Source organism: Garra rufa, chromosome 18 (genome assembly GCF_049309525.1).
Source record: "Garra rufa chromosome 18, GarRuf1.0, whole genome shotgun sequence".
NCBI lineage: Eukaryota > Metazoa > Chordata > Actinopteri > Cypriniformes > Cyprinidae > Garra > Garra rufa.
The window spans coordinates 29,543,919-29,557,218 of NC_133378.1; positions in this window are offsets into that span (position 1 = coordinate 29,543,919).

Below are 13,300 nucleotides of genomic sequence, written 5' to 3' on the forward strand. Positions count from 1 at the left end.
CACAAAGGTAGCACATCCTGACAGGCTCTATAAGGCCGGCAGATTGCGCTACCACCTCCATAATTGAGGTGAAAATCATCATAAAGGTAGGGAATTAATGACCACAGAAAGTCAGGAGGCCTGTTTAATGCCTCATCCAAAGGAAACTCATTTTTACATGGGGCGGTTTAATGCTTCATCAAAAGCCTTACACCGCAGAAGTCATTTTTGTATATTTGGACTTTTGGAACCTAAAGTACATGTCAGGGAATGAGCTACCCCTGCTGGCTGGACTAAAACTATCGCCCGCAGGAAGCTAGTTTTCAACAAAGGGTCTCCCATCCATGTACAAAGCAGGCTTGGGCCTGCTTAGCTTTACTGAGTAACCAGAATCTGACTACTGCAAGCAAAAGTTGAATTTGCTCTTCTTGGTTGAAGAAACTGCTCTGATAGAGGGGTAGCGCATTCTGACAGGTTCAATTAGGCCAGCGGAATGTGCTACCACCTACATACATGAGGTCAAATTCATCATTAAGGTAGGGAATTAATGACCACAGAAAGCCAGGAGGCCAGTTTAATGCCTCAAGCGAAGGACGCTCCTTTTACAGCTGCCGAATTAAGGTTTCATCAAACATTTGCTCCTTTTCACGGCCTGGAATCTGCCTCGTTGTATTAGGACTTTTTTACCCATAAGTACATATCAGGGAAAGAGCCCCCCCTGCTGGCCAGACTAGTTTTTCACAAAGGTAGCACATCCTGACAGGCTCTATAAGGCCGGCAGATTGCGCTACCACCTCCATAAGTGAGGTGAAATTCATCATAAAGGTAGGGAATTAATGACCACAGAAAGTCAGGAGGCCTGTTTAATGCCTCATCCTAAAGATGTTTCTTTTTACAAGGGCCGGATTAAGGTTTATAAAAACATTTGCTCCTTTTCAAGTCCCAGAATCTGCCTCATTGTATTATGGCTTTCGATCCCATAGGTACATGACAGAGAAAAAGCACCCCCTGCTGGCCAGGCTATTTTTTCACAAAGGTAGCGCATCCTGACAGGCTCTATAAGGCCGGCAGATTGCGCTACCACCTCCATAATTGAGGTGAAAATCATCATAAAGGTAGGGAATTAATGTCCACAGAAAGTCAGGAGGCCTTTTTAATGCCTCATCCGAAGGACACTCATTTTTACATGGGGCGGTTTAATGCTTCATCAAAAGCCTTACACCGCAGAAGTCATTTTTGTATATTTAGACTTTTGGAACCTAAAGTACATGTCAGGGAATGAGCAACCCCTGCTGGCTGGACTAAAACTATCTCCCGCAGGAAGCTAGTTTTCAACAAAGGGTCTCAGGGAAAGAGCCCCCCCTGCTGGCCAGACTATTTTTTCACAAAGGTAGCACATCCTGACAGGCTCTATAAGGCCGGCAGATTGCGCTACCACCTCCATAAGTGAGGTGAAATTCATCATAAAGGTAGGGAATTAATGACCACAGAAAGTCAGGAGGCCTGTTTAATGCCTCATCCTAAAGATGTTTCTTTTTACAAGGGCCGGATTAAGGTTTATAAAAACATTTGCTCCTTTTCAAGGCCCAGAATCTGCCTCATTGTATTATGGCTTTCCATCCCATAGGTACATGACAGAGAAAGAGCACCCCCTGCTGGCCAGACTATTTTTTCACAAAGGTAGCACATCCTGACAGGCTCTATAAGGCCGGCAGATTGCGCTACCACCTCCATAATTGAGGTGAAAATCATCATAAAGGTAGGGAATTAATGACCACAGAAAGTCAGGAGGCCTGTTTAATGCCTCATCCAAAGGAAACTCATTTTTACATGGGGCGGTTTAATGCTTCATCAAAAGCCTTACACCGCAGAAGTCATTTTTGTATATTTGGACTTTTGGAACCTAAAGTACATGTCAGGGAATGAGCAACCCCTGCTGGCTGGACTAAAACTATCGCCCGCAGGAAGCTAGTTTTCAACAAAGGGTCTCCCATCCATGCACAGAGCAGACTTGGGCCTGCTTAGCTTTACAGAGTAACCAGAATCTGACTACTGTAAACAGCAGTTGAACTTTTTCTTTGTGGCTGAAGAAACTGCTCTGATAGAGGGGTAGCACATCCTGACAGGTTCAATCAAGCCAGCGGAATGTGCTACCACCTCCATAAAAAAGGTCAAATTCATCATAAAGGTAGGGAATTCATGACCACTGAAAGTCAGGAGGCCTGTTTAATGCCTCATCCGAAAGATGTTTCTTTTTACAAGGGTCGGATTAAGGTTTCATAAAAAACATTTGCTCCTTTTCAAGGCCCAGAATCTGCCTCGTTGTATTAGGGATTTTGATCCCATAGGTACATGACAGAGAAAGAGCACCCCCTTCTGGCCAGACTATTTTTTCACAAAGGTAGCGCATCCTGACAGGCTCTATAAGGCCGGCAGATTGCGCTACCACCTCCATAAGTGAGGTGAAATTCATCATAAAGGTAGGGAATTAATGACCACAGAAAGTCAGGAGGCCTGTTTAATGCCTCATCCTAAAGATGCTTCTTTTTACAAGGGCCGGATTAAGGTTTCATAAAAACATTTGCTCCTTTTCAAGGCCCAGAATCTGCCTCATTGTATTATGGCTTTCGATCCCATAGGTACATGACAGAGAAAGAGCCCCCCCTGCTGGCCAGTCTATTTTTTCACAAAGGTAGCACATCCTGACAGGCTCTATAAGGCCGGCAGATTGCGCTACCACCTCCATAAGTCAGGTGAAATTCATCATAAAGGTAGGGAATTAATGACCACAGAAAGTCAGGAGGCCTGTTTAATGCCTCATCCAAAGGAAACTCATTTTTACATGGGGTGGTGTAATGCTTCATCAAAAGCCTTACACCGCAGAGGTCATTTTTGTATATTTGGACTTTTGGAACCTAAAGTACATGTCAGGGAATGAGCTACCCCTGCTGGCTGGACTAAAACTGTCTCTCGCAGGAAGCTAGTTTTCCACAAAGGGTCTCCCATCCATGTACAAAGCAGGCTTGGGCCTGCTTAGCTTTACTGAGTAACCAGAATCTGACTACTGCAAACAACAGTTGAATTTGCTCTTCTTGGTTGAAGAAACTGCTCTGATAGAGGGGTAGCGCATTCTGACAGGTTCAATTAGGCCAGCGGAATGTGCTACCACCTACATACATGAGGTCAAATTCATCATTAAGGTAGGGAATTAATGACCACAGAAAGCCAGGAGGCCAGTTTAATGCCTCAAGCGAAGGACGCTCCTTTTACAGCTGCCGGATTAAGGTTTCATCAAACATTTGCTCCTTTTCACGGCCTGGAATCTGCCTCGTTGTATTAGGACTTTTTTACCCATAAGTACATATCAGGGAAAGAGCCCCCCCTGCTGGCCAGACTAGTTTTTCACAAAGGTAGCACATCCTGACAGGCTCTATAAGGCCGGCAGATTGCGCTACCACCTCCATAAGTGATGTGAAATTCATCATAAAGGTAGGGAATTAATGACCACAGAAAGTCAGGAGGCCTGTTTAATGCCTCATCCTAAAGATGTTTCTTTTTACAAGGGCCGGATTAAGGTTTATAAAAACATTTGCTCCTTTTCAAGTCCCAGAATCTGCCTCATTGTATTATGGCTTTCGATCCCATAGGTACATGACAGAGAAAAAGCACCCCCTGCTGGCCAGGCTATTTTTTCACAAAGGTAGCGCATCCTGACAGGCTCTATAAGGCCGGCAGATTGCGCTACCACCTCCATAATTGAGGTGAAAATCATCATAAAGGTAGGGAATTAATGTCCACAGAAAGTCAGGAGGCCTTTTTAATGCCTCATCCGAAGGACACTCATTTTTACATGGGGCGGTTTAATGCTTCATCAAAAGCCTTACACCGCAGAAGTCATTTTTGTATATTTAGACTTTTGGAACCTAAAGTACATGTCAGGGAATGAGCAACCCCTGCTGGCTGGACTAAAACTATCTCCCGCAGGAAGCTAGTTTTCAACAAAGGGTCTCAGGGAAAGAGCCCCCCCTGCTGGCCAGACTATTTTTTCACAAAGGTAGCACATCCTGACAGGCTCTATAAGGCCGGCAGATTGCGCTACCACCTCCATAAGTGAGGTGAAATTCATCATAAAGGTAGGGAATTAATGACCACAGAAAGTCAGGAGGCCTGTTTAATGCCTCATCCTAAAGATGTTTCTTTTTACAAGGGCCGGATTAAGGTTTATAAAAACATTTGCTCCTTTTCAAGGCCCAGAATCTGCCTCATTGTATTATGGCTTTCCATCCCATAGGTACATGACAGAGAAAGAGCACCCCCTGCTGGCCAGACTATTTTTTCACAAAGGTAGCACATCCTGACAGGCTCTATAAGGCCGGCAGATTGCGCTACCACCTCCATAATTGAGGTGAAAATCATCATAAAGGTAGGGAATTAATGACCACAGAAAGTCAGGAGGCCTGTTTAATGCCTCATCCAAAGGAAACTCATTTTTACATGGGGCGGTTTAATGCTTCATCAAAAGCCTTACACCGCAGAAGTCATTTTTGTATATTTGGACTTTTGGAACCTAAAGTACATGTCAGGGAATGAGCAACCCCTGCTGGCTGGACTAAAACTATCGCCCGCAGGAAGCTAGTTTTCAACAAAGGGTCTCCCATCCATGCACAGAGCAGACTTGGGCCTGCTTAGCTTTACAGAGTAACCAGAATCTGACTACTGTAAACAGCAGTTGAACTTTTTCTTTGTGGCTGAAGAAACTGCTCTGATAGAGGGGTAGCACATCCTGACAGGTTCAATCAAGCCAGCGGAATGTGCTACCACCTCCATAAAAAAGGTCAAATTCATCATAAAGGTAGGGAATTCATGACCACTGAAAGTCAGGAGGCCTGTTTAATGCCTCATCCGAAAGATGTTTCTTTTTACAAGGGTCGGATTAAGGTTTCATAAAAAACATTTGCTCCTTTTCAAGGCCCAGAATCTGCCTCGTTGTATTAGGGCTTTTGATCCCATAGGTACATGACAGAGAAAGAGCCCCCCCTGCTGGCCAGTCTATTTTTTCACAAAGGTAGCACATCCTGACAGGCTCTATAAGGCCGGCAGATTGCGCTACCACCTCCATAAGTCAGGTGAAATTCATCATAAAGGTAGGGAATTAATGACCACAGAAAGTCAGGAGGCCTGTTTAATGCCTCATCCAAAGGAAACTCATTTTTACATGGGGTGGTGTAATGCTTCATCAAAAGCCTTACACCGCAGAGGTCATTTTTGTATATTTGGACTTTTGGAACCTAAAGTACATGTCAGGGAATGAGCTACCCCTGCTGGCTGGACTAAAACTGTCTCTCGCAGGAAGCAAGTGTTCCACAAAGGGTCTCCCATCCATGTACAAAGCAGGCTTGGGCCTGCTTAGCTTTACTGAGTAACCAGAATCTGACTACTGCAAACAACAGTTGAATTTGCTCTTCTTGGTTGAAGAAACTGCTCTGATAGAGGGGTAGCGCATTCTGACAGGTTCAATTAGGCCAGCGGAATGTGCTACCACCTACATACATGAGGTCAAATTCATCATTAAGGTAGGGAATTAATGACCACAGAAAGCCAGGAGGCCAGTTTAATGCCTCAAGCGAAGGACGCTCCTTTTACAGCTGCCGGATTAAGGTTTCATCAAACATTTGCTCCTTTTCACGGCCTGGAATCTGCCTCGTTGTATTAGGACTTTTTTTACCCATAAGTACATATCAGGGAAAGAGCCCCCCCTGCTGGCCAGACTAGTTTTTCACAAAGGTAGCACATCCTGACAGGCTCTATAAGGCCGGCAGATTGCGCTACCACCTCCATAAGTGAGGTGAAATTCATCATAAAGGTAGGGAATTAATGACCACAGAAAGTCAGGAGGCCTGTTTAATGCCTCATCCTAAAGATGTTTCTTTTTACAAGGGCCGGATTAAGGTTTATAAAAACATTTGCTCCTTTTCAAGTCCCAGAATCTGCCTCATTGTATTATGGCTTTCGATCCCATAGGTACATGACAGAGAAAAAGCACCCCCTGCTGGCCAGGCTATTTTTTCACAAAGGTAGCGCATCCTGACAGGCTCTATAAGGCCGGCAGATTGCGCTACCACCTCCATAATTGAGGTGAAAATCATCATAAAGGTAGGGAATTAATGTCCACAGAAAGTCAGGAGGCCTTTTTAATGCCTCATCCGAAGGACACTCATTTTTACATGGGGCGGTTTAATGCTTCATCAAAAGCCTTACACCGCAGAAGTCATTTTTGTATATTTAGACTTTTGGAACCTAAAGTACATGTCAGGGAATGAGCAACCCCTGCTGGCTGGACTAAAACTATCTCCCGCAGGAAGCTAGTTTTCAACAAAGGGTCTCAGGGAAAGAGCCCCCCCTGCTGGCCAGACTATTTTTTCACAAAGGTAGCACATCCTGACAGGCTTTATAAGGCCGGCAGATTGCGCTACCACCTCCATAAGTGAGGTGAAATTCATCATAAAGGTAGGGAATTAATGACCACAGAAAGTCAGGAGGCCTGTTTAATGCCTCATCCTAAAGATGTTTCTTTTTACAAGGGCCGGATTAAGGTTTATAAAAACATTTGCTCCTTTTCAAGTCCCAGAATCTGCCTCATTGTATTATGGCTTTCGATCCCATAGGTACATGACAGAGAAAAAGCACCCCCTGCTGGCCAGGCTATTTTTTCACAAAGGTAGCGCATCCTGACAGGCTCTATAAGGCCGGCAGATTGCGCTACCACCTCCATAATTGAGGTGAAAATCATCATAAAGGTAGGGAATTATTGTTCACAGAAAGTCAGGAGGCCTTTTTAATGCCTCATCCGAAGGACACTCATTTTTACATGGGGCGGTTTAATGCTTCATCAAAAGCCTTACACCGCAGAAGTCATTTTTGTATATTTAGACTTTTGGAACCTAAAGTACATGTCAGGGAATGAGCAACCCCTGCTGGCTGGACTAAAACTATCTCCCGCAGGAAGCTAGTTTTCAACAAAGGGTCTCAGGGAAAGAGCCCCCCCTGCTGGCCAGACTATTTTTTCACAAAGGTAGCACATCCTGACAGGCTCTATAAGGCCGGCAGATTGCGCTACCACCTCCATAAGTGAGGTGAAATTCATCATAAAGGTAGGGAATTAATGACCACAGAAAGTCAGGAGGCCTGTTTAATGCCTCATCCTAAAGATGTTTCTTTTTACAAGGGCCGGATTAAGGTTTATAAAAACATTTGCTCCTTTTCAAGGCCCAGAATCTGCCTCATTGTATTATGGCTTTCCATCCCATAGGTACATGACAGAGAAAGAGCACCCCCTGCTGGCCAGACTATTTTTTCACAAAGGTAGCACATCCTGACAGGCTCTATAAGGCCGGCAGATTGCGCTACCACCTCCATAATTGAGGTGAAAATCATCATAAAGGTAGGGAATTAATGACCACAGAAAGTCAGGAGGCCTGTTTAATGCCTCATCCAAAGGAAACTCATTTTTACATGGGGCGGTTTAATGCTTCATCAAAAGCCTTACACCGCAGAAGTCATTTTTGTATATTTGGACTTTTGGAACCTAAAGTACATGTCAGGGAATGAGCTACCCCTGCTGGCTGGACTAAAACTATCGCCCGCAGGAAGCTAGTTTTCAACAAAGGGTCTCCCATCCATGTACAAAGCAGGCTTGGGCCTGCTTAGCTTTACTGAGTAACCAGAATCTGACTACTGCAAGCAACAGTTGAATTTGCTCTTCTTGGTTGAAGAAACTGCTCTGATAGAGGGGTAGCGCATTCTGACAGGTTCAATTAGGCCAGCGGAATGTGCTACCACCTACATACATGAGGTCAAATTCATCATTAAGGTAGGGAATTAATGACCACAGAAAGCCAGGAGGCCAGTTTAATGCCTCAAGCGAAGGACGCTCCTTTTACAGCTGCCGAATTAAGGTTTCATCAAACATTTGCTCCTTTTCACGGCCTGGAATCTGCCTCGTTGTATTAGGACTTTTTTACCCATAAGTACATATCAGGGAAAGAGCCCCCCCTGCTGGCCAGACTAGTTTTTCACAAAGGTAGCACATCCTGACAGGCTCTATAAGGCCGGCAGATTGCGCTACCACCTCCATAAGTGAGGTGAAATTCATCATAAAGGTAGGGAATTAATGACCACAGAAAGTCAGGAGGCCTGTTTAATGCCTCATCCTAAAGATGTTTCTTTTTACAAGGGCCGGATTAAGGTTTATAAAAACATTTGCTCCTTTTCAAGTCCCAGAATCTGCCTCATTGTATTATGGCTTTCGATCCCATAGGTACATGACAGAGAAAAAGCACCCCCTGCTGGCCAGGCTATTTTTTCACAAAGGTAGCGCATCCTGACAGGCTCTATAAGGCCGGCAGATTGCGCTACCACCTCCATAATTGAGGTGAAAATCATCATAAAGGTAGGGAATTAATGTCCACAGAAAGTCAGGAGGCCTTTTTAATGCCTCATCCGAAGGACACTCATTTTTACATGGGGCGGTTTAATGCTTCATCAAAAGCCTTACACCGCAGAAGTCATTTTTGTATATTTAGACTTTTGGAACCTAAAGTACATGTCAGGGAATGAGCAACCCCTGCTGGCTGGACTAAAACTATCTCCCGCAGGAAGCTAGTTTTCAACAAAGGGTCTCAGGGAAAGAGCCCCCCCTGCTGGCCAGACTATTTTTTCACAAAGGTAGCACATCCTGACAGGCTCTATAAGGCCGGCAGATTGCGCTACCACCTCCATAAGTGAGGTGAAATTCATCATAAAGGTAGGGAATTAATGACCACAGAAAGTCAGGAGGCCTGTTTAATGCCTCATCCTAAAGATGTTTCTTTTTACAAGGGCCGGATTAAGGTTTATAAAAACATTTGCTCCTTTTCAAGGCCCAGAATCTGCCTCATTGTATTATGGCTTTCCATCCCATAGGTACATGACAGAGAAAGAGCACCCCCTGCTGGCCAGACTATTTTTTCACAAAGGTAGCACATCCTGACAGGCTCTATAAGGCCGGCAGATTGCGCTACCACCTCCATAATTGAGGTGAAAATCATCATAAAGGTAGGGAATTAATGACCACAGAAAGTCAGGAGGCCTGTTTAATGCCTCATCCAAAGGAAACTCATTTTTACATGGGGCGGTTTAATGCTTCATCAAAAGCCTTACACCGCAGAAGTCATTTTTGTATATTTGGACTTTTGGAACCTAAAGTACATGTCAGGGAATGAGCAACCCCTGCTGGCTGGACTAAAACTATCGCCCGCAGGAAGCTAGTTTTCAACAAAGGGTCTCCCATCCATGCACAGAGCAGACTTGGGCCTGCTTAGCTTTACAGAGTAACCAGAATCTGACTACTGTAAACAGCAGTTGAACTTTTTCTTTGTGGCTGAAGAAACTGCTCTGATAGAGGGGTAGCACATCCTGACAGGTTCAATCAAGCCAGCGGAATGTGCTACCACCTCCATAAAAAAGGTCAAATTCATCATAAAGGTAGGGAATTCATGACCACTGAAAGTCAGGAGGCCTGTTTAATGCCTCATCCGAAAGATGTTTCTTTTTACAAGGGTCGGATTAAGGTTTCATAAAAAACATTTGCTCCTTTTCAAGGCCCAGAATCTGCCTCGTTGTATTAGGGATTTTGATCCCATAGGTACATGACAGAGAAAGAGCACCCCCTTCTGGCCAGACTATTTTTTCACAAAGGTAGCGCATCCTGACAGGCTCTATAAGGCCGGCAGATTGCGCTACCACCTCCATAAGTGAGGTGAAATTCATCATAAAGGTAGGGAATTAATGACCACAGAAAGTCAGGAGGCCTGTTTAATGCCTCATCCTAAAGATGCTTCTTTTTACAAGGGCCGGATTAAGGTTTCATAAAAACATTTGCTCCTTTTCAAGGCCCAGAATCTGCCTCATTGTATTATGGCTTTCGATCCCATAGGTACATGACAGAGAAAGAGCCCCCCCTGCTGGCCAGTCTATTTTTTCACAAAGGTAGCACATCCTGACAGGCTCTATAAGGCCGGCAGATTGCGCTACCACCTCCATAAGTCAGGTGAAATTCATCATAAAGGTAGGGAATTAATGACCACAGAAAGTCAGGAGGCCTGTTTAATGCCTCATCCAAAGGAAACTCATTTTTACATGGGGTGGTGTAATGCTTCATCAAAAGCCTTACACCGCAGAGGTCATTTTTGTATATTTGGACTTTTGGAACCTAAAGTACATGTCAGGGAATGAGCTACCCCTGCTGGCTGGACTAAAACTGTCTCTCGCAGGAAGCTAGTTTTCCACAAAGGGTCTCCCATCCATGTACAAAGCAGGCTTGGGCCTGCTTAGCTTTACTGAGTAACCAGAATCTGACTACTGCAAACAACAGTTGAATTTGCTCTTCTTGGTTGAAGAAACTGCTCTGATAGAGGGGTAGCGCATTCTGACAGGTTCAATTAGGCCAGCGGAATGTGCTACCACCTACATACATGAGGTCAAATTCATCATTAAGGTAGGGAATTAATGACCACAGAAAGCCAGGAGGCCAGTTTAATGCCTCAAGCGAAGGACGCTCCTTTTACAGCTGCCGGATTAAGGTTTCATCAAACATTTGCTCCTTTTCACGGCCTGGAATCTGCCTCGTTGTATTAGGACTTTTTTACCCATAAGTACATATCAGGGAAAGAGCCCCCCCTGCTGGCCAGACTAGTTTTTCACAAAGGTAGCACATCCTGACAGGCTCTATAAGGCCGGCAGATTGCGCTACCACCTCCATAAGTGATGTGAAATTCATCATAAAGGTAGGGAATTAATGACCACAGAAAGTCAGGAGGCCTGTTTAATGCCTCATCCTAAAGATGTTTCTTTTTACAAGGGCCGGATTAAGGTTTATAAAAACATTTGCTCCTTTTCAAGTCCCAGAATCTGCCTCATTGTATTATGGCTTTCGATCCCATAGGTACATGACAGAGAAAAAGCACCCCCTGCTGGCCAGGCTATTTTTTCACAAAGGTAGCGCATCCTGACAGGCTCTATAAGGCCGGCAGATTGCGCTACCACCTCCATAATTGAGGTGAAAATCATCATAAAGGTAGGGAATTAATGTCCACAGAAAGTCAGGAGGCCTTTTTAATGCCTCATCCGAAGGACACTCATTTTTACATGGGGCGGTTTAATGCTTCATCAAAAGCCTTACACCGCAGAAGTCATTTTTGTATATTTAGACTTTTGGAACCTAAAGTACATGTCAGGGAATGAGCAACCCCTGCTGGCTGGACTAAAACTATCTCCCGCAGGAAGCTAGTTTTCAACAAAGGGTCTCAGGGAAAGAGCCCCCCCTGCTGGCCAGACTATTTTTTCACAAAGGTAGCACATCCTGACAGGCTCTATAAGGCCGGCAGATTGCGCTACCACCTCCATAAGTGAGGTGAAATTCATCATAAAGGTAGGGAATTAATGACCACAGAAAGTCAGGAGGCCTGTTTAATGCCTCATCCTAAAGATGTTTCTTTTTACAAGGGCCGGATTAAGGTTTATAAAAACATTTGCTCCTTTTCAAGGCCCAGAATCTGCCTCATTGTATTATGGCTTTCCATCCCATAGGTACATGACAGAGAAAGAGCACCCCCTGCTGGCCAGACTATTTTTTCACAAAGGTAGCACATCCTGACAGGCTCTATAAGGCCGGCAGATTGCGCTACCACCTCCATAATTGAGGTGAAAATCATCATAAAGGTAGGGAATTAATGACCACAGAAAGTCAGGAGGCCTGTTTAATGCCTCATCCAAAGGAAACTCATTTTTACATGGGGCGGTTTAATGCTTCATCAAAAGCCTTACACCGCAGAAGTCATTTTTGTATATTTGGACTTTTGGAACCTAAAGTACATGTCAGGGAATGAGCAACCCCTGCTGGCTGGACTAAAACTATCGCCCGCAGGAAGCTAGTTTTCAACAAAGGGTCTCCCATCCATGCACAGAGCAGACTTGGGCCTGCTTAGCTTTACAGAGTAACCAGAATCTGACTACTGTAAACAGCAGTTGAACTTTTTCTTTGTGGCTGAAGAAACTGCTCTGATAGAGGGGTAGCACATCCTGACAGGTTCAATCAAGCCAGCGGAATGTGCTACCACCTCCATAAAAAAGGTCAAATTCATCATAAAGGTAGGGAATTCATGACCACTGAAAGTCAGGAGGCCTGTTTAATGCCTCATCCGAAAGATGTTTCTTTTTACAAGGGTCGGATTAAGGTTTCATAAAAAACATTTGCTCCTTTTCAAGGCCCAGAATCTGCCTCGTTGTATTAGGGCTTTTGATCCCATAGGTACATGACAGAGAAAGAGCACCCCCTTCTGGCCAGACTATTTTTTCACAAAGGTAGCGCATCCTGACAGGCTCTATAAGGCCGGCAGATTGCGCTACCACCTCCATAAGTGAGGTGAAATTCATCATAAAGGTAGGGAATTAATGACCACAGAAAGTCAGGAGGCCTGTTTAATGCCTCATCCTAAAGATGTTTCTTTTTACAAGGGCCGGATTAAGGTTTCATAAAAACATTTGCTCCTTTTCAAGGCCCAGAATCTGCCTCATTGTATTATGGCTTTCGATCCCATAGGTACATGACAGAGAAAGAGCCCCCCCTGCTGGCCAGACTATTTTTTCACAAAGGTAGCACATCCTGACAGGCTCTATAAGGCCGGCAGATTGCGCTACCACCTCCATAAGTGAGGTGAAATTCATCATAAAGGTAGGGAATTAATGACCACAGAAAGTCAGGAGGCCTGTTTAATGCCTCGTCCCAAAGATGTTTCTTTTTACAAGGGCCGGATTAAGGTTTATAAAAACATTTGCTCCTTTTCAAGGCCCAGAATCTGCCTCATTGTATTATGGCTTTCGATCCCATAGGTACATGACAGAGAAAAAGCACCCCCTGCTGGCCAGGCTATTTTTTCACAAAGGTAGCGCATCCTGACAGGCTCTATAAGGCCGGCAGATTGCGCTACCACCTCCATAAGTCAGGTGAAATTCATCATAAAGGTAGGGAATTAATGACCACAGAAAGTCAGGAGGCCTGTTTAATGCCTCATCCAAAGGAAACTCATTTTTACATGGGGTGGTGTAATGCTTCATCAAAAGCCTTACACCGCAGAGGTCATTTTTGTATATTTGGACTTTTGGAACCTAAAGTACATGTCAGGGAATGAGCTACCCCTGCTGGCTGGACTAAAACTGTCTCTCGCAGGAAGCTAGTTTTCCACAAAGGGTCTCCCATCCATGTACAAAGCAGGCTTGGGCCTGC